The following is a 27,929-nucleotide window of genomic DNA, read 5'->3' on the forward strand; positions in this document are numbered from 1 at the left end:
ATCTTAATAATGTTACGTTTTTGTAATTTTAATAAGAACTCTTCTCTTTAAAAACAAAGGTTTAAAGTTAGCTCAATAGTAGTCACAGTGAAAGTGTCAAAATACCTTTAAGTGCTTCCTATAATTTCATCTGGCAAATCATGGAAGAAATTTCTTTGTAGAATTGGTATGCCCTGGTAAATATTTCTATTTTCCATTATTAGTAAAAATTATGAAGCAAAAAATTGCTTATATTGACTCAGAATTAAAAATCAATTTTTGTAAAAAGACTGTTGGGCAAAATATTTTTATAAGGACTGTTGGGCAGAATATTTTTAAACTCACCCCCCCCCCCAATTGATTAAGAGAAATTTATTCAGGATTATGTACCAAAAGATAAAAAGCCCTATGTACATAACTTTTATGCCATCAGAAACAGAATCAGAAGCAGCAGCAGGTACATGGGAAACACACATTTTTCAGTTTATACTTTCTCATGGTTCGCTTGGACATCCTCTGGAACTGCTTGGAAGACTTAAGAACTTCATCCCCTAGAAACTCACAGTGTTGAAGTTCAGCATGTCTTTGGGCCAATAACTTCATGGATTTATCTGTCACTGTTTCTATGAGGTCATCCACCTATAACAGCCCAGAACAAAGAAACGAAGCCATGTGTTAGAAAGCCTTGTCCACACCCAAGGGAGAGCTGTTTTTCCTGAGGGATGAGTTCAGGAACTGGTGGATGTCTGCAAGTCCCAAAGTATTATTCTAATTCAAGTCACAGCAAACAGAGCTTGAAAACATGCCTTTACCACCCAGTGCTAAAGACAGTCTCATTTCTTCTCAAACCCTTGTGTGTGTGCGCCTTCATTTTAATTGAATTCACTTTAACATTTAGTAGGCACACAGCATCATCCTCAGCGCCCTCAGCGATCCTGTAGCCACTCTCAAATGCCCCCCACTAACAGGATGCCTTCATGCTAATCATTAGTTCGTCCCACAGCCACGCTGTCTAGCAGGGCTGTGCGTTCAGTTGAGCCCAGGCCTCTGATGCTTTTGAAACACAAAGTAAAAACCTTTGTCCACTACCTGCATTTGAAGCTTTCCCACTGTCAAATCTGGTTTCTGGAGAATGTTTTCCATGCTGTGCTTCTTTCTTTTAAATACCGGAAAGTGTGGTCTCTTTTTTGATGAATATGGAACCTATCATAAAAATGTAAAAAACACATCAGATTAAGAAGTGCCACCATTATTTCTGTGACGGTGCTTCAGTGAACACTCTTACCCTTGCGACATCCTCTTTTAAACTGAATATTTGCCACATAACAACATTGGACTGGAGGCTGTATTCATATTATTCTCCACGCCCCATGCATCTCCTTTGTGCCCAGAGCTCTCTTTGAAGAGATCTATAGGGTGCAGAGAAATGAGATTGTCTGGTTCTGAAAGAATATACAGTGTCAGGAAAAAAAGCAGGTCATTTGTAAGGGGAAGAAGAAGAAATTGCCTCTGTAGCCGCTGAGCACAGCCAGAGTGTGGAGCTGTTGTAGACGAGTGCCCCAGAAAGCTCATTATCATTGGATCCAGATGCTAATCTGGTCTCTTTTCTGCAGGTTTCCTTATTTTCATGGCAGACATGTTTCCAAACATAAAAAAGAAAGCTCTGGGTTCTTTTCATTGCATGCCTGATACCCTTCCCATGGTCCCTGGCTTGCTGGTTACAAGTACCTGTGCTATTAAAACTCATTCCTAGGTCGTGGCTCCTGGCTAATATGGCCTTTTTAGTCTTACTAGGTTCACTCTTCCTTCCCCTGTGTTTAGTAATTACCATGAGGACTACTGTGAGACCTACGCAAAGTGGGATGTGCAGTCACATTTGGGTCTTGCCCTTTGCCCGAGTTTACAAATGAGTCTGTGGAAACTCTGCCCTGCTGGCTCCTGCATGCTTGCTCAGTCACTCAATTATGTCTGACTCTTTTGTGACCCCGTGGGCTATAGCCCGCCAGGCTCCTCTGTCCTTGGGATTTCCCAGGCAAAAATACTGGAGTGGGTTGCTGTTCCTCCTCCAGGGGTTCTTCCCGACCCAGGGATGGAACTTGCATCTCCTGCATTGGCAGGCAGATTCTTTATCTGGGAAGCCCTGCCAGCTCACCCCGGCTCCAGTGTCAGTTGCAGAACCTTCCCCAACCTAACCAAAGCACAACTCCTCTTGTTTCTCTCTCATAAAACCCAGTGTTTTTTTTTTTTTCCTACTAAGCACTAGCTTGGTAATTACTTAAGTTATTTCTGTGTATTGAATACCATTATTAAAAAGTCAAATGTCTTGAAGGGTCAGGCAGGTTTTGAGAAACAGGCTCAGTTGGTCTGGCATGGACTGGAGAGAACGGGCCTCCTGCAAAGGGGGTGGCCTCTGTGTAGCTCTGCTGTTGCTGGAGGAGCTGCAGGCTCCATGTTGCCAAATCCTCTTATTTTTCAAAAGGAAGTTGAAAATCCAGACTTTTGTTTGAACGATTCTAATTTCGAAACGTGGACAACTGATTCAAATATATGAGAATGTTCTGAGAGCTAACAGTGCCATGGTTTAATGTCCGTCTCCTCCATCAAACTATAAGTTCCATGGGAACAGGACAAGGGCCATGGGGTCACCTTTATAGCCCCCAAACGTAGAAACTGCCCGGCACATATTAGGAATATGATAAATATGAACCTAGCACTCAAGAGGCAAAATTCAAAACTAATACTGGTACACTCGCAGTGCACTAGAGCAGCGCTGTTTAATAGAACTTCCCACAAAAATGAAAGTGTTCTTTATCTGTGCAGTCAAATACCATAGCCACTGGCCATATGTGTTAACTGAACACATGAAATGTAGCTAGTGCAGTGAAGGGAATGGACTGTTCTTTTTATTTAGTTTTAATTAATGTAAATAGTCACATGTGACTATTGGCTACCATAATGCTGCTAAGTCGCTTCAGTCGTGTCCGACTCTGTGCGACCCCATGGACTGCAGCCCACCAGGCTCCCCCGTCCCTGGGATTCTCCAGGCAAGAACACTGGAGTGGGCTGCCATTTCCTTCTCCGATGCATGAAAGTGAAAAGTGAAAGTGAAGTCGCTTAGTCGTGTCCAACTCTTCGAGACCCCATGGACTGCAGCCCACCAGGCTCCTCTGTCCATGGGATTTTCCAGGCAAGAGTACTGGAGTGGAGTGCCATTGCCTTCTCTGTGGCTACCATAATAGACAGTACAATTAGAACCTAGCATAGTAATTAGTGGGCTTCCCAGGGCTTTACTCTTCTCAGCAGTAAAGAGTCTGCCTTCAATGCAGAAACACAGGAGACCTGGGTTCAATCCCTGGGTTGAGAAGAGTACCTGAAGAAGGAAATGACAACCCACTCCAGTATTCTTGCCTGGAGAATTCCATGGACCAAAGAGCCTGGCGGGCTATAGTCCAAGGGGTAGGAAAAAGTCAACACGACTGAGCACAGCAGGAACAGCATAGTAATTAGGAGTAAGCACTGGTAGAGTCAAATCTTCCTGGGTTTGAAGCCCGGCTCTTCCGATTATCTGGGCCAATTACTTAACCTCTCATTGCCATCCCTAAAATCATATCCTACTTATTGTAGTAACCTATTGCTATCTACTTTACAGGGCTGTTGTAAGGAATATCTGAGTTGATATTTTTAAAGCACTTAGAAGAGGGTTTGGAACATAGTCAGCTTTAATAAATGCTTATTATGTCAGAAGAAACAATACTTCAGATTCTATTAAAAAATAGCATGGGCAATTTAGGCACAAACTTGATCTAAATACAGATAAGTACAAGCTTTGGGTTGGAGTGTCCTGGATCATCAAGTGTTGCACTGTCTATACTATACACACGTTCTATTTGTATTTTAATTTCAATTATAATGAAATGTAAAATTCACTTCCTCAGTTATACTGCCACATTAGCTGGGAAAGACTGAAGGCAAAAGGAGAGGGAGTAACACAGGATGAGATGGTTATGCAGCATCATGGACTCAATGGACATAAATTTGAGCAATCTCCCAGAGACAGTGAAGGACAGAGGAGCCTGGCATGCTGCAGTCCATAGGCTTGTGAAGAGTCAGACATGACTGACGGACTGAACAACAACCAGCCACATGCAAAGGCTTAAAAGTCACATGCTAATGGCTACTGTTGTGGACAAATGTTTGCATCCTTGTGGAAATTCTGTGGGGTTGGTCTGGAGAATATCTTTCCCCAGAGCATGCATGATATGCCAGATGCTAATATACCGACTTGATATTTGAACAGCTGACCAAGTCAATCTAAAGCTGCAACCCCTACTGTTGCCCAGATTATAGCAGAAGCTGAACCATTCGAGCTCAGAAGTAGAGGAATCAGACCTGGCAAGTCCACTTCTTGTGCCCTGAATGCTAGGAGTGGAGACACAAAGGGCAGCTTTAAACGGGAGAGAACTTGGTTTTCACAACAGCCCTGAACGCTGACTTCCGTGTAAGTCTTTAGACGCAAGTTTGTTTTAGCATTTTACCTTTTGCATTCCTGAAGGAATGATGTCACAGATAAACGCTAGGTGGTTCTCCTGGCTCGGAGGAGTGTACTTCCTTGGGTTATCGCCTCTGTCTCTGCTTGGACAGCGTCAAGTTGTGTAGTTGCTTAGAGGGAATGAGGGGGAAAAAAACAGACAGTCGTGAAGGATCACAATAATAAACATATGCTTTCTATTAGAAAGTCTCCTGAAAAGCAAGCATCACATGCGATTTCAGTGGCTTTTTTTTCTTCGGGGTTAAAATGGAAAATGGACTTGCTTTGCTGAATCTCACACTTTCTCTTGAACACTTGGCCTTTTCTTGTGGTCATGACCTCCATAGTCACAACCCATCTTGACACGGTGGTTGATAACTGTCTTTGAGACTTCACTTTTGCCCTCTGTTGTGTTTCCCTGTAATTGTGGAATTAGAAAATGTGCCCTCTAACACAGAAAACAATCCAGCGACTACTTGCTGTTGACTGAAGACAAGTTTAAGCGTACTCTGCAGCAAAGTGGCTCAAGGCTCAGTCATTCACATACCTTCTTAACAGTTTTTCCCACATACTAGGAGCCCTGTGAATCCTAGAGTCCTTAATATTTTTCTCTGTCAGCTCAGTTCTTGGGACTTCTCTGGTGGTCCAGTGTTATGAGCCCTCGCTGCCAATGCAGGCGGTTCGGGTTCTATCCCTGGTCAGGGAACTCAGATCCCACAGGCTATGTGGCACAGCCAAAAGATAAGGGGAAAAAGCATCTTCATTAAAAAAAAAATCAGTTCTTAACACAATAAACATAAAGGAAACTTAAAACACTGTCATAAATCAAAAACCAGTATCATAGACACTGAGACTAGTATGGTAAAACCAAAATCATGTTATTGCCAAAGGAAGGCAGCAAACTTGAGGCTACTCCCTTTTTTATTAAGATAGAAAAAGGGAAGGAGATGAGACTTTTTCCTTGATGTAGTGAAAGGGGTCAAAAAGGCACTGGGAAAAGCGAGGTGTGCAGCATGGTCTATGTTTCAGTGTTTTCATGCTATGCACAGCACCTAAAGTCAATTTAATCTGCTTCAGGCCACTTGATAACTGCATTGAGGAACCACGGCTCCTCAGCTCAGGGACTGGTGGCTCTAAATTCAAAGTGGATGCTCAACCTAGGGGGATGCTCCTTTCTCCCCCACGCTCCACTGTCAGCTCTTGCCCAAATCTTGCACCTCCTGCCACTGAACATCCTCTACAACCTCACCACCCGCACTGCCATGACTAGCCCCAGCTAAAATTATCCCTTGCCTTGGATGAATGCAAGAGCCTGCTTATTCCTCCTGCATCAGATCTTACCCTCCTCCAATCCAGTCTCTACGCTGCAGTCTGAGCTACCTTTAAAAAATGCCCTTCAATCATATACATCCCCAGCTTGAAAGTATCTCCCCACCCTTAGGAAAAGTTAAAATTTCTTAACATGGTTTACAAACACCCTCATCACCTTATTCAGCAGACTCTCCCTGGCTGGATTACTTTCATTCCTTAATTATGCCCAGTGCTGTCTTGACGTTGGGACTTGAACATGCTCTACCCTCTTCCTGGAAAACTGTTCTCACCACTTTTTCCTTATCTAACTCTAGTTGTCCTTCGGTCTCATCTGAGTTGTTCGTTCGTTAGGGAGGCTTTCTGGAGCCCCCTCCCCTAAAGTCAGCATCGATGACGTGTACCCACCCTAGCCTGTGCTTTTTCTTTGCATCAGAGGTAAATATCTGCAGCCCCTCCATGCCCTCTGTAACTCAAGGAGGGCAGAGACCATGCCTATACTGTCTGCTGCTCTATCCCTTACAGCGTGGCTGCCGCATAGTAAGTATTTACTACATATTTGTTTTAAAGTCTAATGAGGATCAACAGGGACGAGCAACTGTCTTTCGGCCACAGTTGAGAATCAGAATGTTTGAGCTGCAGCCTGAAAGCTGGGCGAGTTTCTTGGAGAAATCTTAGTGTAGAGATTTGTTATTTCAGCTATGATAAAAATAAGCCAACGCGTGGGACGTGGTAGCAGGTTCTGGTCCTCTGTTTTCCACTGGACTCTCCAACTCCAGCCCCGTCCGTAGAGGACTGTGCCCTCTTTGCTGTTTTCAACAGAAACAGGCAGGTCAGTCTATGCCAGGTAATTGCTAGATGCTTGGATGCTTGTATTAGTTGTCTTTTTTCCAGAAGAGAGAGTTTGTTTGAAAGGGCAATGCGTCAGCTGGAGGCCATCAGTTTTTGTTTTTTCTGGAAAAAGTATCTACCAGGTGTGCAGCCTTATCATGATGTGAAATTTGAAGATACGTATGAATCACCTACATATACGTAAGTATTTTATATATTTCTGAATGCTGTACTGTAAAGGGCACTAGGAACATACAAAGGGTATTTATGGCACTGAAGCTCTGCTGTATGGTATTGTAACGAGAGACACGTTACATGGTGGGTTTTTCAAACCCACGGAACTGTGGGGGGCAAAGAGTGAATCCTAATGTGAACCATGGTGGCTGTGTACTCGCTAAGTTGTGTCCAACTCTTGTGACCCCATGGACTGTAGCCTGCCAGACTCCTCTGTCCATGGGATTCTCCAGGCAAGAATATTGGAGTGGATTGCCATTTCTTCTCCAAGTTAGGGATCACACCTGGGTCTCCTGCACCGCAGGTGGATTCTTTACCAACTTAGCCACCAGGGAAGCCCAGCATAAACTATCAGTTCAGTTCAGTTCAGCCGCTCAGTCATGTCTGACTCTTTGCGACCCCATGAATCGCAGCACGCCAGGCCTCCCTGTCCATCACCAACTCCCGGAGTTCACTCAGACTCACAGCCATCGAGTCGGTGATACGTAATCTATGGACTAGTGTTAATAATAATATGTTAATATTGGCTCATCGACTAACAAGTGTACTGTACTAAGGCAAGAAGTTCATAATAGAGGAAATTGTGTGGGTGGGGTAAGGAGAGGGAGGCATACAGGAAATTTCTGTATTTTCCACTCAATTTTTCCAGTTTACCTAAAACGGCTCTACAAAAAAGTCTATCAATTTTAAAAAGGAGAATGCAAATAGTAGTCATCACTCACAAGACCCCCCACCAAACGTCATTACCATGTCACAGAAGAAACTGTCAACATTTCAAATGCCAATTCTTCACAAAGTATGTGGGAAGTAGATATAATAAAATAAAATTTCCTTTACGACTTACCAATCATACATTTTTAAAATAGAATTCTCCCCACACCTTCGTCTTTTGGAAGCAGCCATTTGAAAATCTGCCTCACTTCTTTCTCCAGAAACAAAACCAGAAAATTCCACTTTGGTTTGATTTTCTAAGATATGTGTATATGTATGTGTGTATATATATATACACACACCTATGTACACATTTAATATTTAAATGAAAAGTAGTTTTAGACTGATGAGACCACTGATTAATTGGACTGGGAGTGACCTCAAATGTAATCTAATTCAGAGTTTTTGAAGATGTATACACACACACACACACACACACACACATCACCTGGGGATCTTTCTAAAAGGCAGATTCTGACTCAGTAGCCCTGCGTGGGGGCCTTAACTTCTGCATTTCAGACAAGCTCCCCAGAAATGCTATTCTGTGGGTAGCAACAAAAGCTGTCCTATTTCATTTTCTCTCTTGGCCTTGACATTGGACCATATGTTGACTTGGATTACCATTCTGGGAGACCTTTCTCATTCTTGGTTTGGTAAATAACTTGGGCGATGGAAGCTCCTTGACAATTCTAAGAAGAAGGCTCTGTGTATTTGGAAGGAGGGTTTCCTTGTGGTTAGGGGCACCCTCTTCGTTGACACTTGCTGGCTTGCTTCTGTATGTGTGTGACAGCAGCCTCCCCCAAACACTCTTCACTTTCCTCACCAAATTTTTCTTCTGATTTTGCTGGCTCTTGTGAAATTCCATGTCACTAACACTGGATGACTCCTCTCTGGGGACCAATACATTTTGTTTACTAAGTTGGTAGACACAGCTTCATGCCATCTGAACAAAGGAAAAATAATTTGTTGTTAAGGAAATTGAAGAGTTAAAAATGAAACATTGGAATCATGAAAATCAACTGCAAATGTGAACAAATTATACAGTTCCAAAAAAGAAAACTGAAGACCAAGCATCACATCCAAAGCCAAAGCAAATACTTGATATTTTGTTGCTGAACTCTAGAAGTGCATTCTGGCCACTATCTCATTTAATCCTCAGAGATGGTAGTTTATATTATTATCTTCAGTTTACTAATGAGTAAGCTGGGACACAGAGAGATTAATTTAATTGATGGAGTATAGAATGCAGATTTTAATCTTGGTTTGTGACTGTTAGAATATATTACCTCATATTGGCAAATTGGTGATCTCATTTCAATCACAGTTTGAGATTTCTTTTTTGCTGGACTTCAAAATATGGTTCCAAATGTGATGAGCCATGAGAGTGCCTGCTAAGGTAGATAATACAAAATATATTCTCCAAGGTCCTATAAATGCTGCATTTTATGCAGAATACTGATTTAGAGAAAGTAATTATAAATGCATATTTCAAAAATTCCAAATAAATAATATCTTCATCATTTTAGTAATAAAATAGGTAATATTTCTTAGTAGACTTTTATGTGCTAAACACTCATCTAAGTTCTTTCATATGTATTACATATTTTAATCCTCTTACTATTATCTCCATTTTACAAATGAGGAAATTAAAACTTGGAAAGCTTAAATAACTTATGCCCAGATAATCTGACCCCAAAGTCTATTCTGTTAGCTTCTGTGCTAAGTGAGTATCACCTGTTCCATGATACCCTTATTTACCTAATATTCTTCCTTGATTAACTATTTTGATGTTAGTTTCATCCAAAGCAATAATATCCATAAAATTCCAGGGATTTTTAAAAACCAGTCTTCTATTTCGAGATAAAAAATCATTTATGGGCTAGGACTAATCTCCCATGGACTCTTAGGAGAACTTTTAATAAAACCATCAGTTTCTACTACCATAAATACACACACACATGGGAATACAATGTAGGAGGCTCAGGAACCCCCAAGGTCATCCATGCAACCCCCATCAAGTAAAAAGCCCAGCTCTAAGCAGTTTCTGAATCTCCAAAATGTATCTCCTAGTCCCATCCCCTCACCCTCATTCCCAATCTATTTATAACATAGTTAATAAGATGATTTGCTGTTATGAAAAGAATCTTTTCTTTCCTAACCTTTTAAGTATCTTGGTTGGTTATGAATTTATTTGGTTGTATTGCCTCTCCTTTTAACCCCTATTTTTTATTGGAAGTGGAAATCTCTGCAAAATTTCATTTTGCCCATGGAAGTTCAGAAGTCTGGTCTTTGATACTTCAGGCCTCATGAAAACAACTCGTTTCTACCTATCTGAGCTATTGCTCATAAATCTGGTAAAAAAGAATACTCCCCAAATTGGAAAACAATCATCTCACTGCCTTTCCAAATTAAAATGTATTACATTTGGAGTATTCCATGCTTGTCTTCATGGTTTTGCCACTAACAAGAAATAAGAGGTATAAGACAGTTTTTAGGTTACATTAAAGAGCATGCACATGGGTAAAACATAATTAGTACACATTACAACAGCCCAAATTGCTGGAAAGGGGAATGGAAAGAGCACTGATCATGGACTTATTTTGAAAAATGCACTATTGATTTTTCAAAATAATAGTATTTGCTGTCTAAAACTGTGAGACTGAAATATCAACTTAGTATCTACTAATTTTAATATCATATGTGACATTAAATCTCAAGTTCAGGTAGAAAGGAAAGGTTTTCCCATTACAATGAAGACTTTTTTGATCACAAAACGAGGCTTCCATCATGGTACTAGATTCCCTGAGCCAATGTATATATGCTGTCTATATATGCTGTCTCTGCTCCCTCTAATCCACACGGAGCCTTCATTTCTAAATGCAGTGCTTGAAAACATGCTACTTTTTTCTAATCAGCACAGTGAATATTGTTTAATGCAAAATCCAAAGCATCTCACTGAAGAGAGAAGAAAATGAGTCCCAGTTTCCTACCTTTCAATCCCTTTCCTTTTGAATGAGTCGCTTCTCTTTCTGGGCTGCTGAAATCTTCGGTACTGGCCAGCTCTTTCGTAAGCAACCTTAAAGCGCTCTGGAGTACATAGGTGAGGGCGATCCATTGCTGTCAACCTCACCTGCAGTAGCTGTTGTTAATTTCTTTAGCTCTTAGGCTCACAAACTACAAAACAAAATCATCCAGTGACCGAGGCGCTTTTAACTCCTGGGCTCTTTGGGGGTAAAGTATGTAGGAAAATTTTTGGAAGTGCTTCCTTATTCCCTTCCAGGTGTTACAGACATCATTTGTGGGACCAGCCTTGTTTACCACTTTACAGAGGTCATCAATGATGCAGTTGACAGAGCAGTGGGAAATTCCCAGTCGTGTTGCGGACTCCAGGGCAAAGCAGATGTGAATAGGTGACCTGCTTGTCTAACCACTGCCATTTGGGTTGGTAATAAAATAATCACACACCAACTGATGATCACATTCAAATGTGCATGTCTGCATTCCAAAGAGGGAAGAACTGAGACCACCAACACTAATTCCAATGATCCCAGCTTTTGTTAGATCTTTCATGTGGAACTGATGAATGCTCTCTGTCCAGTTTTTATTTGGCTTTCTCACAGTACACCCCTTGGGCTATTTTGTAGTGATCTCTCAAAACACATGGCTGAGAAAGTTGAGCCCACCCCTCCCTTTTGACATTTGGTTTATTTCCTGGCACCCCACTCCAGTACTCTTGCCTAGAAAATCCCATGGACAGAGGAGCCTGGTAGGCTGCTGTCCATGGGGTCGCTAAGAGTCGGACACGACTGAGCCACTTCACTTTATTTCCTGGAGGAAAGCAAATTCTCGCTGGGTTGGAACTTCTCACCACAAGGTGGCAGCAGACACTAGGGTTTATTCCCATCCCCTTCTGGCCCTTTGAGTTTTTCAGTCTGAACTAACTAGAAGCTAAGAAGGAAAACTCCTGAAAAGTGTTGGGGGATATAATGATTATTGTTTTCTGTGTTTGTACTCATCAGTCATCTGGAGCTGGACTCTCAAACTTTCATGTGTACACAAATTACCTGGGGATCTTGTTAAAATGCAGATTTTGTTGCAGCAGTTCTGCCTGATGAGGTCATCGGGCCAGCTGCTACTGGGGCTGCTGCTAAGTCGCTTCAGTCATGTCCGACTCTGTGCGACCCCATAGACGGCAGCCCGCCAGGCTCTGCCGTCCCTGGGATTCTCCAGGCAAGAACACTGGAGTGGGTTGCCATTTCCTTCTCCAAAGCATGAACGTGAAAAGTGAAAGTGAAGTGGCTCAGTCGTGTCCAACTCTTAGCGACCCCATGGACTGCAGCCCACCAGGCTCCTCTGTCCATGGGATTTTCCAGGCAAGAGTACTGGAGTGGGGTGCCATTGCCTTCTCTGCATTGGGCCAGAGAGCTCAACAAAATAAAAAAGGGTTACTTGCATGAGGATTTGTCTGCTCCTGGCAGATTAATCAGCAGGCACCAGAGCCCTGAGGTGGAAGGAGTCTGATGTCTTTGAAAACTTAGGGTGGCTACAGCGAAGAGGCAATGTATGTGATAAGCTGGAGAGACAGGCAGGGCCAAGCCGGCTGGATCCTACAGAACAACTGAAAGTTGTAACATTATTTTGGATCTTCAGAATAATGGAAAGTTATGAGGGTTGAACTCCAGTACTTTGGCCACCTCATGTGAAGAGTTGACTCATTGGAAAAGACTCTGATGCTGGGAGGGATTGGGGGCAAGAGGAGAAGGGGACGACAGAGGATGAGATGGCTGGATGGCATCACTGACTCGATGGACGTGAGTCTGAGTGAACTCCGGGAGTTGGTGATGGACAGGGAGGCCTGGCATGCTGCGATTCATGGGGTTGCAAACAGTCGGACACGACTGAGCGACTGATCTGATCTGATGAGGGTTTTTTAATCATTAAAATTAAAGACAAATTAAAAATTTTTAATTGTGGTAAAATATATATTATATGCTGCTAAGTCGCTTCAGTCATGCTCAATTCTGTGTGACCCCATAGACAGCAGCCCACCAGGCTCCTCCATCCCTGGGATTCTCCAGGTAAGAATACTGGAGTGGGTTGCCATTTCATTTTCCAATGCATGCGTGAATGCTAAGTTGCTTCAGTCGTGTCTAACTCTGTGCAATTCCATGGACAGCAGCCCACCAGGATCCTCTGTCCACAGGATTCTCCAGGCAAGAATAGTGGAGTGGGTAGCCATTTCCTTCTCCAATACATTATATAAAATTTACCATTTTTAAGTGTGTTCATATTGTTGTGCAACCATCACCACCAGCATCTTCAGAACTTTATCTTGCAAAACTGAAATTGAAAACCCATTAAACAATAACTCCTAATAACTTCTCTGTTTCCATGAATTTTTCTTAATTGGAAAAAAGTATCTTGGAAGAAGTCACTACATAAGGTGACAAAATTCCAAAAATGAATTACCATGAAAATATATATCCCAATTTCTTTGTACAATAGGGACACAAGTCTGCAGTACAGAAGAAGAGCGCATAAGAAATAGGAAGGGCTAAGGAGAAGGGTATGAGGGTGAACAGCATTTTAATGCAAGCCCAGAAGGTAAGTAGAAAGCCTATAGCTGTGTATGCTTTATTCATCCAACCCATACATTAGATAACTGAAGGGCAAAAATAAAGCCAAATGATAATTCTGTTTTGTTTGGGGGTAAAAGTTGCATTTCAAATATCTAAAAAAACAAAACAAACAAAAAAAAACTTTTGATTTCTGAATTGAATTCAGAACCAACTCTTTTTAGTTCTTGGGATAATGACTGAATTCAACAGCTCTCAACAATGAAAAAAATGTTATTGCTACATCCAGTCCAAGAGATGGCTGCACTCTGTCTGTATGAATTTGATGACAGTTTTTGAGGAGTGATGCTGAAACCCAGCCTCTGTGTACCAGTGCTGAATTGAATCTCAGAGACAGAATTTTGGGTGAACTGGGAGAGAAGGGCTCTCTATTGCTTTGCCCAGCAAAGGAGGCCACAGCAAGCTAGCACTCATAAGACTGTCCCACCCTGGAGTGGGCAGAGGGGGTCTTACAGTGTTAAAGCGACAGGGCATGATCAGCTCCAGGGCATTCTTCTGAATGGTTGGTGGTGAGGTAACTGGGAGTCAGCATCATCAGCCTTCTGGTTCCAATCAGTCTGGGGTCTACATGCTTGTGGGCAGCATACAATTATCTTCTTCCCCTCGGTGGAGGTTTCTGTACCTGCAAAACAGTACAGAATCAAATCAAACCTGCAAATCAAAAGATTGAGCTGAGAATATTATCGATAGTCCTTGGGGAAGAAATAAAGTTTCCTGACCTGTTTAATGGCTAAAGTATTATTATTTTGTCTGGCTTGACTGTTTTCCTTTCTTTCTGCATTTTTCTCACTTCTGTGATTAAACTTACTCTTTGACTAAAGCTTTTCTACAGACAAAAGGCAGGTGGAGGATGTGGCTTGGGGACTATTCTGGGAAGGCCTCAGAGGGTCCTGCTGGGTTACAGGAGCTAGGCAATATGTATTTCTTCTGTGCAATGAGAATCCAGCGTTGAACAAAACAACTGGAACCCCTGCCTAAGATTTACACTCTAGCGGAGGGCACAGATGCCAGACTTGTTAGTAAACTGATACAGCATTCAGACACCGACAAGGAATGCTAGGAAAAAACTAGGAAAACAGTGTAGCAAGTGACTGCTTCTACCAGGGTGATCAAAAAAGACCTCTCAAGGCAGTGGTAGTTGAGGTGAGACATTTCACCTTGGAAAGGACATAAACTAGGGTCGGATCTGTGTTCTAAAGCAAAGTATTCCAAAGATGAAAAATGACCAGAGCAAAAGTTCTGAGGTGGGTGGGCACTAGGTCAGATTGGAGGGCAGGAAGGAGACCACGGTGGTGGGAATTCAGATGACAAAGGAAGGCAACCTTATGTTTCTGCTTTTAAAAAGATTGCTGGGACTTTCCTGACCGTCCAGTGGTTAAGACTCGGCACTTTCAAGGCAAGGGTGTGGATTTGATCCCTTGTTAGGAAACTGAGATTCTGCCTGCCATGTAGCATGGTCAGGAAGTTAAAGAAAAAAGAAGAAGAAAGAAAAGATTGCTGCGTGCCACTTGCAATGTGCACTGGAAAATAGTATGATGGCTGAAGAGGCAATTGATCCAGGATGGAGATGCTGGTGGTTAGGCATAGAGTGAGACAGATGTGCAGAGATTCAAGGAATATTTAGGAAGTATCATACTGAAATGAACTCGATGTCAAGTGGTGGTGAGTAGACAGCAGGAAAAACTAGACTGGGAAGTTAGCTTGTTGCAGTAGCTCAAGTCTGAGACTGGAGTGGCTTAAAAATTTTTTTTTGGCCGTGCTGTGCAGCTTGTGGGATCTACAGTTCCCCAACCAGGGATCAAACCTGTGTCCCCTGCCTTGGAAACATGGGGTCTGAACCACTAGACTGCCAGGTAAGTTCCTGGAGTGGTTTAACTTAATAGGGGTAATGGAGGTAGAGAGAAGTGCACTGATTTAAGAGTCCCCCGTAAGTCTACTTTTCTTTCCAACCCTCCTTGGGATATGGCTTGGCATCAAACCCATAGGATCACTCCCTGCTGCTGCTGCTAAGTCGCTTCAGTCATGTCCGACTCTGTGCGACCCCATAGACGGCAGCCTACCAGGCTTCCCCGTCCCTGGGATTCTCCAGGCAGGAACACTGGAGTGGGTTGTCATTTCCTTCTCCAATGCATGAAAGTGAAAAGTGAAAGTGAAGTCGCTTAGTCGTGTCCAACTCTTCGAGACCCCATGGACTGCAGCCCACCAGGCTCCTCCGCCCATGGGATTTTCCAGGCAAGAGAACTGGAGTGGGTTGTCATTGCCTTCTCCCAGGATCACTCCCTAGACATTGGTAAACGTCCCTTTCAAAAGCCAGAGCAGGGCAAAGCCTGGTCGAAACACAATCTCCCTGTTCTTAACATTATCCTTCTATTCTATCCTTCTAACAGATCTGAGATCACATGATCCTATTTAGGTAACCATAACAACAGTTGCAAAAGAGAAGCTTGTGTGGTCAGGCAGGTAAATGTGAGAAGCTGCAGGGTGTAGCAAGGAGGGGAAGCACCTTTGGTAAAGTGTGGAATGCTGGACCAATCAAATGCTAATGAACTTCAAATTGTTAAGGCTCTTCCAGCATTTAAAAATGTGGTCTGCAAGTCCTATTTAGCTTGTGGGTCACCTATTTGCTAACTCCAAAGGTCTTTTTATGTAGACTCTCCATTCAGTCAGGCAGATCTTTCCTATCCGTGGTCCCAAAGCTGATTCCCATCCTCCTCCAAGTTTTTTTCCCCCACTCCAAGTTTTAACTTAAATGTATTAACTTGCATTCTATTGCCTTTGGGATAGTTATTGCATTGTTTTTGCATCTCATCTCTATCTGGTTTCGTACTAAACTTAACTATGAATGTGTAAATTCTCAAAAACTTGGTCAGCAGAGATTCCAGGTCTTACTTCAAATTTGGGTGTGATAAACACAGAGACTTTTGAGAGTCTCTTGGACAGTAAGGAGATCAAACCAGTCAATCCTAAAGCAAATCAGTCCTGAATATTCATTGGAAGGACGGATGCTGAATGAAGCTGGAGCTCCAGTACTTTGGCCACCTGATGAGAGGGACTGACTCATTTGAAAAGACCCTGATGCTGGGAAAGATTGAAGATGGAGGAGAAGGGGACGACAGAGGATGAGATGGTTGGATGGCATCACTGACTCTATGGACATGAGTTTGAGCAAGCTCCGGGAGTTGGTGATGGACAGGGAAGTCTGGTGTGCTGCAGTCCATGGGGTCACAAGAGTCGGACACGACTGAGTGACTGAACTGAATTGAACTGAAACGCATAGAACAGGCAGGATGATGTACTTAGTGGTGCTGTGGTTTAGTCGCTAAGTCGTGTTCCACTTGCAACCCCATGGACTGTAGCCCAGCAGGCTCCTCTGTCCACAGGATTTCCCCCCAGCAAGAGTACTGGAGTGGGTTGCCACGCCCTCCTCTAGGGGATCATCATGCCCAGGGATTGAACCTGGGTCTCCTGCATTGCAGATAGATTCTTTACTGACTGAGGTATGAGGGAAGCCTTTATCTTAGTGGAGTCATTTAAAAATGGAATCCCTTTGAAAATGAATGCTCTAATAAGGTGAAGAGTCCTCACTCACTCAACTCACCCAAGACTGACCAGGGCTTAGGAGGTCTTTCATGTAGAGAAATATGAACTGGGGACATTTTCCTTTTTGCTTGAGCACATCTCCTTACTGGAGCTTTTGCCCACTTGAGAGAAGAAGGTAACATTTTACAGGTCACTTAGCAAGTACACCTAGAGACAGAATGCTTCACCCAAGGACTCCTTACCTAGAGGCTGCCACTTCCTAGCGGTCTGGGAAGGCTGGGGCTGGGGCATAGTGTCTCTGAAGTGGTAAGAGGCTTTTCAAGGAAGGATGTCTTTTTTTCAGGTGCTTTTTGTATTGATTTCTGCCCCAGGTAAGTATCTGTAACTTTAGACTCATCGTGTACCTCTGAGGATAAACATTTGGTTTGCTTTGACGGTCTTTAATAACTTGAACTCTTGCGAAGTTGTCAAGTACTCTAGGCTGTGCCCCATTAGAAAGTCGGTTTCAGTTCAAATGTCCTCTCAGATGCAGCTGAGATCAGTGTAGACTGGTACAAGTCCTTTGGAGGGCAGTTTGGCAACATCTACCAGCATGTGATGTCTGTATTGTCTCAGAGCCAGTGTGTTACTTCTGGGAATTTATTCTACAGAAATACTCATAGAATGATGGAAAGATATATGTAGGTTTATTTGTAAGAGCAAAAACTAGAGGCAGCCTATATGGCCATCAATAGGAGAGTAAACACTGTGTCTGTAGACACAGACATAATATGGCCATTGGAGCCATGAAAAGGAGGAGGCAGATCTGTTCTGATGTGCAAATAAAAAGATAATTCAGTGTACTATGGAGTGGAGACAGGGTGTCCTAAAACTGTGACTATAAGAAGATTCTTTAAAAAAAAAAAACAACTATATTCACATGCAAGCTGGCATAGGATGTACTGGAAGAATATACACCAAAGAGTTAACAGTATGTGTTTTTGGAGATTGGGACTGAAAATGGTGATAGAGCAGCAGACATGAGGAGGAATAACTAGAAGGTTTAAAGATGCTCATTTTATATACTTTATATTGTTTTATTTTTTTTTAAAGTGAGCATGTATTACATTAAACTAAGAAATCAAACTCAAGAATTTAAAATTTAATTATCCAAATTTTAAATCATTTTCTTCATACATTTATTCACTTATTCATTCAGCAAATATTTCTTAAGTGCCTACCATGGCCAGACACTGTTCTTCTTCCTGGTGACATAGCAGGGATCTAACAGATGAAAATCCCCAAATTCATGCAGCCTGTATTTGACGTGGCGGGAGAGGAAGCTGAAAGTAAATGTATAATATGACAAAAAATAAGGAAATAATATATATAAAATTTAAAACTTTTCACCTGCAGGGGTAGGACATAATGCTATTTTTGTGCAAGGCTGGCCTGGGAAGACCTCTCTGATACGAGGACATTATATCAGGGTCTTAAAAGGAAATGAGTCCACAGGAGCTGTGTTGATCCAGGGAAGATGCATTTGGACAGGGAGTGCAGTCAAGGCAAAGGCCCCGAGGCAGGACCTGCTTGATGTGTTTAGGGAACAGAAAGGTTTATGTGGATCAAGCAGAGGGAGTAAGGGCAAGAGTGGAGGAATATGAAGCCAGATAAATGAAGGAAGACTCATCTATCCTGTGGGGCTTGGAGGCCAGCATATAAACTTGGCTTTCACTCTGTGTGAGATGAAAAGCTGTCATAGGATTTTGAGAAAAAGCATGGTGTTACCTGACTTCAGTTTTAGCATGTTGTCACCTCCACTTCGAGTTGCTCAATCCTGTAAAAGGTACATGTTGGTATTTTCTAACATAACCCAAAGAACCCCTGAATTAGCATGACTGCTGTAACAAATTATCACAAACTTGGAAGTGCCTTAAGACAGCATAGATATATGACTTTACAGTTCTCCGGTTAGAAGTCTGGCATGGGTCTCACTGGGCTAAAATTAAAGTATTGGCAGGACTGGATTTTCCTCTGGACTCTCAAGGGCTGTACCCATTTCCTTACCTCTTCTAGTGTCTAGAGGCCACCCCCTTCCTCCGCTGGTCACCCCCTTCCTCCACGTTAAAGCCAGCAACTTACATCTTTCTGACCTTTCGTCCTATCTCCTGATTCTCTTTTTCTGTCTCCCTCTGCTACTTTCAAGGATCCTTTTGCCTACATGGATCTGAGCCAGATAACCCAGGTCCATCTCTCTATTTCAAGATCCCTAACTTAATTTCAAGATCCCTAACTTAATCTTGTTGGCAATGTAACCACTTTTGCTATGTAACGTAACATATTCAAAGGTTCTGGGGATCAGGAAATGGGTATCCGTGGGGTGGGGTCATTATTCTATCCCAGACCCCAAGCATTGTATTTTGCTAAGCAACCACAGTCCCCACCCCAGGATACACATACATCCCTTGTGGAGTGCAAATTTCAGCTATAGAGAAAAAAATTGAGTAAGACTTTGACATGCTGTTCCAGAGGGAAATCAATGAACAGAAATTAAAATTTTCCATCGACAAATTTCAGGGTTCAGAAACTTTCAGATAATTTCTTAGACGGGAGGCCTATATTGTGGCCTGAAGGACACCTTTGAAAGCAGAAGAGAATTTGTCAATATAGGAAAGAGGATAGTGGAGTATCAATGACTGGAGGGAAGCCTGCAAACATATTTAGAAACAGGTTCATGAAATAACTGAGTCAAGAAAGTCTCCTTGGATGGAGATTAAAAGAAAAAAGAAAGCAAAAGAAAGAAACACTAATTCTCCAGCACTTTGGCGCTAGAGGGCACCATCAGACAAGGTGCAGGGGCTGACGGAAGGAATTAGGCTTGCATGCACTGAAATGGTGAGAAGCAACCAAGAAACGGGCAGGGCACTGAAACCGCCTCCTTCCTCCTCCTGGAAACAGCAAACCTTCTATCTGGCTGAGAGAGCCCGGGGTGATAGTGAAGAACCGTTAAAAGGCCCTATTCATCACTGTGTAGGGGCATATATATATATATATACATACATGTTATCTTACTGTGAATGGCCACTGGAATGTCCTTTAAGGTTTATTGCTCATTGCAAAAGATGACACTACAACAGTACCTGGCCTGCCTCCTTAGCACTTAATAATTGTGCTAAGCACTTAATAATTAATGACCAAGTAAACTGCAATAGAATTTTAATTTGAGAGTGGAGAAGCAACAGGACCTGAATTCAGGGCACTGTCTTTGCAAAGTGTTTGAGTCTATCCTTAGTCTGCATGCGTGCGTGCTAAGTCGTTTTGACTCTGTGTGACCCTATTAACTGTAGCCCACAGGCTCCTTTGTCTATGGGATTCTCCAGGCAAGAATACTGGAGTGGGTTGCCATGCCCTCCTCCAGGGGCTATCCTTAGTCTACCTTAGCTAAAATCTTCACCATTAAGAAGAGACTCAGCTGAAACTCAAGGGCAGCAGAAAACACACAGGACGGAGGAAAAGAAGGAAAGATAGGAAAACAGAGCTGAAGTAGGTCGGCCCAGTAGGGCATATAATGACGTTTGTCTCTGAATGTATTGTGATTTCGAGCACTGAGTAATTTCCTGGCACTGAGGGGTTGGATAGAAGTCATGTGAAACAATGTCATTTAGGAAACTATTTTTGTTCACATTTCATGCATCATGTCTAATAAAACATTATGAATCAATGTGAAAGAAATCCTACATCTCTCATGAGTGAATGGCAAATCTTTGTCAATAATCTAACTTACTTATCTCTCTTTTTTTATCTTGTCCTTGTTTTCTATTGTTTTAAATTTATTTATTTATTATTGAAGGATACTTGCTTTACAGAATAAATCACTTCTCTCTTAAATACAGTGATCTGCTCCCTGACTTGGTTTAGCCAAAGAAGCTTCTTATCAAACAGCTTGGTTTCCAGCTTCAGAGAAGCTGCTGGTTTCCACCTTCAGAGAAGATGAGTTGCTTGCCCAGGGTCACAGGCCCAGTTAAGAGGCAGACCTGGGATGTGAGTCAAGGTCTGTCTGCTTGGTTTAAAAGTCCACTCCTGATGTGGTCCCTTCTCCTTTCTCCCTAGAACTAGAGCTTTTTGGTGAGGGCTTTCTCAAAATTTGAAATTTGAGGACATTTGTCTTTCCCAATTTCTACCCCAAAGAACTTTACTCTGAATCATGAACTCATCTCTATCATTTAAAAATATGTGATTTGGTTCCATCAAAATTTCAGGTTCCAATCTTTATACTCCTATTAGCTGTGTACTTTTAGGCCAGTTGGTCTCTCTGTGCCTTAGTTTTCTTATGTGCACAGGGACATGATGATAATCCTACCCCTTGTTCTAGCGCTGTTGTGAGGATTAAACAAAAAAATCATATGGGACTTCCCTGTGGTCCAGTGCATGAGACTTCGCCTTCCAACGCTGGGGGTGCAGTTTCAATCCCTGGTCGGACAGCTGAGATTCTGCATGCCTGGCAGCCAAAAATGCAGAACATACACAACAGAAGCAATATTGTAACAAACTCAAGACAGACTTACAAAATTTCTATGAAGGAGTGTCCTATAAATGGTCATTAATATGATTTATTATTCATTCAGCAAATACTCTCAGGTATTCTTATTTAGTGTCCTGAATAGACACATTTCTTGTACTTTTCTGCAAACTTTAAGTGCAAGGGGAGTCACACGAGTGACAGGAAATTGGAACATAATGTGTCTAGTGTGATGGGGTGGCATGGAAACACTGAGAATAAGCATCTAATCCAGCCTGGGTAGGTCAGGGCAGGCTTTCTGAAGGAAGTAATATTTAAGGGGCAACCAAAGGATGGGTAGAATTTGAGGGAATCAAAAAATGTTTCAGAAACAATTTATGTAATTGTCCAGAGATGGTCAAGAGAAATGGAAAGCAGGTCAGGATAACTGGAACAGAGAATGTAAGGAGAGTTGTTCAAATGTAATATGAGATCTGGTGACTCAGATCTCAGATGGTAAAGAAATTGCGAGGAATGCAGGAGACCTGGGTTTGATCCCTCGGTTGGCAAGATCCCCTGGAGAAGGGAATGGCTATCCATTCCAGTATTCTTGCCTGGGAAATCCCATGGACAGAGAAGCCTGGCAGGCTACAGTCCTTGGGGTTGCAAAGAGTTGGGCACAACGAAAGTGCCCGACTTAACACTTTCACTTTTCAATACAAGAACTGTGCAAGCACAGCATCCTCACAGGACCCTCTGTGTTGTGCCCTCATGCTCTTTTCTTACAGAAAATGACCATTGCAATAATCTTTACATTTTGATGTATGTTATAAAAAATGATTATATCATATGGTCTTAGTTTGGATTTTCCTGGAAGCAGTACCCAACAGAAGGGTTCCGGTGCAAGCAGATTTACTTGGGAGATGATTCCAGAAAAACATCAATAAGGGCATATGGAAATGAGGAGTGGAACCAGCCAGTAAAAGGCATGTGATCAAGCCTGTGAGCACTGAGGGCGACTGGAGCTCAACCCCCCTGGGACTCAGGTCTCCAACGGAGAGGTACAGTTTGAGTTACTGAGGATGGGGAGGTCGAGCTGTTTAACCACCAGGTCCCTGCTGGCCGTCGGTGGAGGGCTGCTTCCAGGAGCATGAACTCTCTGGCCCTCTGTGTCACCCTGAATTTGGGCCACGCTGACAACCTGGCAGAACTAGAAATGCTCTCAGTAAGTAGCCCTGTGCATGGAGAAGTGGGTATGGACCGAACGGAGGCAGGGCCCTTAGCATCTGTGAACATTTCTAAACAAGTTTGGAAGCAAAAAGAAAGAAACACAAATAGCAACCCTGCCTAGTAGATGATTCTCCACAACCCCTCTCCTTGTTGTACATCTTGTGAGTGAAGGTAATGGCTGCCCGTGTCTGCACTATGTTTTCAATGATGTTTATTTACTTTTAAGTTTTTTTGCAGCAATAAGCTGGACATGTTTATTCATTAAACTATCACTTAATTTAAAAAGTGCATAGAAAATAAACATGTTCAAAAATTCCTTTTTTAAAAACAACCATGTACGTTTTTACATTTACATTCAGTCTCTCATGGACAGCTTTCAGCGTTATTCTTTTAAATATTAAAGTATTTTCCTTCATCCCTGTCACAGGGAGTTAACACCAATGGACTTCAGATATACTCCCCCCTTTTTTTCTTCTTTTTCTCTAAGCAGAAGTTTGGAAGAACACAGGGGGTAAAAATAACAATAACAACAACAAAAAAGATCTGTTATACGTGGCAAAGTTGTCAATAAAGGCCTTATTTCTAGAAAAGAAGCTTGTCCTCTGTTGCACTTTGGAACAGTCATTCAGCTACCTGTATTTACTAAGGAGACTGTTAAAAGTTCAAGAAAAGAAACACCACAAGTCTGTTTTCCTGGTTGAAAGACAGAACTAGAGTACCTTGGAACAAGATACCAGGAAAGCATGGAACACAATTTTCTCCTAAATGCAGGTGGCAACCCCAACATTCGTAACCAAAAATAGAGCACAGGCAGTGACGGCAACATTCACAGGCACAAAAAATCCAGGGGACATCATTTCTTCATTTCTCTCTGATCCCAGGATTGCACTGTTTCACCATTCCGCAAGGATGTTTAAACAGTGATACAGACAGTGTCTCTCTGTGGAGCAGAGAATGTTTGTTTATCATGGACTAAAATAAAGCTATTTTCTCCCTCTAGGGCAATGATCGGCAGGCTTATGCCTCATTTTAAAGATTAGGGTTCCCTGAGCACGGGGTTTCTCAACTGTGTCATAAGCCTCGTGCACACTCATGTCCACCTGGATCCCTCTTTGCTGCCCCTGGGGCTTCAGGAGCAAAGGAGATTGATGCGAACATTAAGTGCATGCTGCTTGTTGTACCATCAATAGCCAAGTCCTACGTCTTTGTATTAGTCAGCTCAGGCTGCCACCTCAAAGTACCAAAGAGTGGGTGGCTTCAATGACAGACATTGATTTTCTTACAGTTCTGGAGGCTGCAAATCTGAGATCAGGGTGTCAGCATGGTCAGGTTCTAGGGAAGGCTGTCTTCCTGGCCTCATGTGTCAGAGAAAGAGAGAGAGAGAGATCTCGTCCTCTTCTGATAAGCCCATGGTCTTATTGGATATGGGCCCCCACCCTCATGACCTCACTAACCTTAATTACATCCTAAAGATCCTGTATCCAGATGTAGTCACATTGGAGTTACAACATACAAATTTTGGGAGCACACAATTCAGTCCATTGCATTATGCCCTAATTCAAGATCCTTAATTCAAATGTTCATCTCACTCAGACACATCCGGATTAATGTTTGGTCAAATGTTGGGCACCTTATAGCCCAGTCAAGTTGACACATTACATTAACCATCACAGTCCCTGATGTAGGAGTCTTGAGTCCTCTGCCAGCATTTGTGAAACTATGGCAGACTTAACTTGCCATATGGGAACCTAGGGTTAAGTTCTCAGATTCTTCATGGCTCTTAATGATCCTACCATGTCTACCTAACTGATATGTTACCTAACCAATATGCTACTGGGGAAGAGCAGAGGGCAATTACTAATAGCTCCATAAAGAATGAAGTGGCTGGGCCAAAGTGGAAATGATGCTAAGTTGCAGATGTGTCTGGTGATGAAAGTAAAGTCTGATGGATGCTATAAAGAGCAATATCGCATAGGAACTTGGAATGTTAGGTCCATGAATCAAGGAGGAGATGGCAAGAGTGAACATAGACACTGTAGGGATCAGTGAACTAAAATGAACGAGAATGGGTGAATTTAATTCGGATGACCATGAGATCTACTACGTGGGCAAGAATCCCTAAGAAGAAATGGAGTAGCCCTCACAGTCAACAAGAGTCCAAAATGCATTACTTGGGTGCAGTCTCAAAAATGACACAATGATCTCTGTTCATTTCCAAGGCAAACCATTCAACATCACCGTAATCCATGTCTATGCTCCAACCACTAATGCCAACGAAGCTGAAGTTAACTGGTTCTCTGAAGACCTACAAGACCTTCTAGAACTAACACCAAAAAAAAGATATATCCTTTTCAACATAGGAGATTGGAATGAAAAGCTGATTTTAGGACTTTTCATTAAAAAGGGAACTGTACGTATTTTTTTTTTTCCTTTGTGGTTTTAAAATATGAAAGAAGTTGGGAAGCATTGCAGAAATCCTTATAAGAAAAAGTTCAATTTTGTGTTTTCTCTAAGGTGTTCTAGCCTTTCCAAATTTTGTCATCAAAAATGCCAGCCCTCTTCCCAAAAATGCTTCTGAACACACATGGGTTGCCATGATCACTGTCTGTCTCACCCCACACTTCTCTGATTGGAGATCTAGTCAACATCAACGCGTTTGTGCTGTCTTGCAGACTTACATATCAGTGGGAAGTAAGTACACAGGCAAACTCTCATCACTTGGTACCACAAGCGTTCTAAAAGGAAACCATCACCATTTCCGTTCTTACCTTCCACTGTATCTTATTAACCTCGCACCTACTCTCTGGGATTCCATTATGTGTCAGATGCTCTAAAAATCCTTGTGGACATCAAGATGCACTTATCTCACTGTTACCTATCGAGGACCTCCTGAGACACAGGGCAAGGCAGTGGGGCTCTCATGGAATATGGTCCTTGCCTCCATGGTGTTTACTGGTTTGTAGAGAGATACTGTTTAAGTCAATACACACATGTAACATGGCGAGTATAATAGGAGTCATGGAGGACAGGCCCACAGGTCTGTGAGAGCACTTAAGTGGGACATTTGACTGAGTCAGGCTTCCCTGAGGAAGCATGAGAAATAATCTTCTAAATAGACGGAGAGAGAGAGAGAGAGGACTCCAGGTAGAGAGAACAACGCGTGCAAAGGCTCTGTGGCAAGAAAAAATACAGTGAAGAGAAGGGCCTGGGAGGTGGCTCAAGTGGCAGGAGCTGAATGGGGGAGTGGAGAGAGAGAGTAGATTATAAAGGAGGTGGGGGTAGGGGGCTAGATCCTGCAGGGTTTGTGAGCTGTCTTATCAAGTCTTACTTACCATCCAGTATAATAAAGCCAATATTCCCCTTTGGGGCAAAGTTCAAGCAGACTTACAAGATTATAAGAAAAGCTCAAGATTCCTCAAATATGATGCAAACCCACTGCACACACAACATTCACCTGCCCCCCCACCCCCACCCCGCATTGCTCCCATGGGACTTGAGAGCCCATAGGAAAGCATGAAGCACATGCTGTTTGCTGGGCTGGGGGTAATAAACACCTAAATAGCAATGTATGATTTCTACCAAACAGCCTTATGTTGGGGAAATCTGCATTGGCTCCAGGCTTTAAGAGATTCTGAAACCAAAAGAGAGAGTGCTGGGCTAAGTCACTTCAGTCGTGTCCAACTCTGTGTGACCCTATGGACTATAGCCCGCCAGGCTTCTCTGTCCATGGGATTCTCTAGGCAAGAATACTGGAGTGGGTTATCATGCCCTTCTCCAAGGGCTCTTCCAGACCCAGGGACTGAACCTACAACTCTATGTCTTCTGCATTGGCAAGCAGGTTCTCTACCACCAGAGCCAGAAAACCAGTAGGGGGAAGACATGGCTAGATGGGCAGCTGTGGTGAACCAGGAAAGGCAGGATGAGATAGGGTAAGACTGCAGACTGTGGAGCCAAACTGCATGTGTTCAAATCCTGGTTTTGTATCACTCTGAGCAAATGAATTAACTTGTCTGTTCTGATTTTTGTCATCTGTAAAATATGGATAAGAACAACAGCTGCCTCATGGGCAGTATTAAATCCATTAAGTGCTTGAACAGTGCCTGGTAGTCAGTCAGTTCTGTATCAGTATTAGTTATGCTTTTATAATGGTGATCCAGGCTAGATAGAGGTTGACACAAAGAGCTACTGACATAGAAATCCAAACTGAGAAAGCAAGGAGGAGGCTCTTTTAAGGTGTTAACATTCCTCCCAAAGAACTCGAGGAAAAGGGCACTGCATCAGAGGAACCATAGCTATTCTCCGCATAGGTTTTGTGATCTGAGAATGCTAGGTTTGCATTGCAGTACCTCCAGTTAATAGCAATATGACCTTGGGGAAGTTACTTGACTTTTCTGCACTTTTTCTATTCTGTACAAAGAGACTAATAATAATAACACCACCTCACTCAGGAGTTGGTAAGAAGATCGTACGAGATAATAAATGCAAAATGTTGTTTAGTGCTTGACCATAAGGAGTGACCAATTTACACACTGGACGTGTTACTAAAATAAATATACTTCAACATTCAGCAACAGTGTGATTAAATTACAGAGAATAAAAAGCTATAAGAAAGGTGGTCATTTATCATAATTATGTCATAGACCAGCTCTAGATAGCTTTAGAAACATTTCAATCATGAAACAGTTTCATAGCATGAAAGTAAATCTACAGAGAAAGACACAACTAAATGAGTTAATATCTGTCTTGACACTATCACTGTATAAGAAGGCATATACTGTTCTTTACAGGTTAAGCAAATCATTATCCTTTGTTGAACTTCCTTTCTTACAGAATATATACTTGTTTGGTTTGCAAAAGACTGAGCTTGGGAGGGGTAACTGGGCAGGCAGTCAAACCAAAAGAGAGGGGAAAAAATCCAGTGCCAAACTAATCTCCTGAAGAAACAATAGCAAAGCTTGAAGTGATCCGATTATATAGATACGTCAATGAAGTGAGACAAGGTGTTCTCCAGTTATGTAATCTTCAAATTGCTACCTGTCATTGAGTAATCTAAGTGGGTCACATAGGCAGGATGGCAAAAGGAATTCAAGTTAGCCTTTGTGTGTGCACTTTCTGTTCTCTGGACAGGAGTAATCAACCAGAGGAACACTTAAACCATCTTCCTGTCTTCTTCCATTGTGAAGTGTAAAGAATACCATTTGCATTTTTAAAAATTCAGCGAGTATTTGTTAAAGAGCCTAACACTGTGGAAGGAGCTAAGGAGTAAGAAGGACACAGTTGATGCCTCCATAGGGCTTCCAAGGCAAAGTGTACCACCCCATGAGGGCCAGCCTGAGCTGAGGGCTATGTTTCTTGGTTAAGAGAGTCCTTGAGAACAAGACTGTGCTTAACTGCAGCTTGAAAATACTATGCATCTTCAAATCAGGATAAAATATTAACTTACCAGGAAGCATCT

General features: G+C 42.4%; 1 protein-coding gene across 1 annotated transcript in view; it reads right to left on the reverse strand.

The window, feature by feature from the left end:
• Window positions 1-27,929, reverse strand: part of C22H3orf49 (chromosome 22 C3orf49 homolog) — a 122,687-nt gene that overhangs the window by 9,392 nt on the left and 85,366 nt on the right. The window contains exons 8-16 of the transcript XR_009492432.1: window positions 18,535-21,244; window positions 17,988-18,089; window positions 13,681-13,849; window positions 10,582-10,765; window positions 8,878-8,982; window positions 8,415-8,534; window positions 4,515-4,638; window positions 1,069-1,182; window positions 543-618 (exon numbers count right to left, since the gene is read on the reverse strand). The gene's annotated coding sequence lies outside the window, so the exon portion shown is untranslated. The remainder of the gene's footprint in view (window positions 1-542; window positions 619-1,068; window positions 1,183-4,514; window positions 4,639-8,414; window positions 8,535-8,877; window positions 8,983-10,581; window positions 10,766-13,680; window positions 13,850-17,987; window positions 18,090-18,534; window positions 21,245-27,929) is intronic.

Source organism: Bos taurus, chromosome 22 (genome assembly GCF_002263795.3).
Source record: "Bos taurus isolate L1 Dominette 01449 registration number 42190680 breed Hereford chromosome 22, ARS-UCD2.0, whole genome shotgun sequence".
Taxonomy (NCBI): domain Eukaryota; kingdom Metazoa; phylum Chordata; class Mammalia; order Artiodactyla; family Bovidae; genus Bos; species Bos taurus.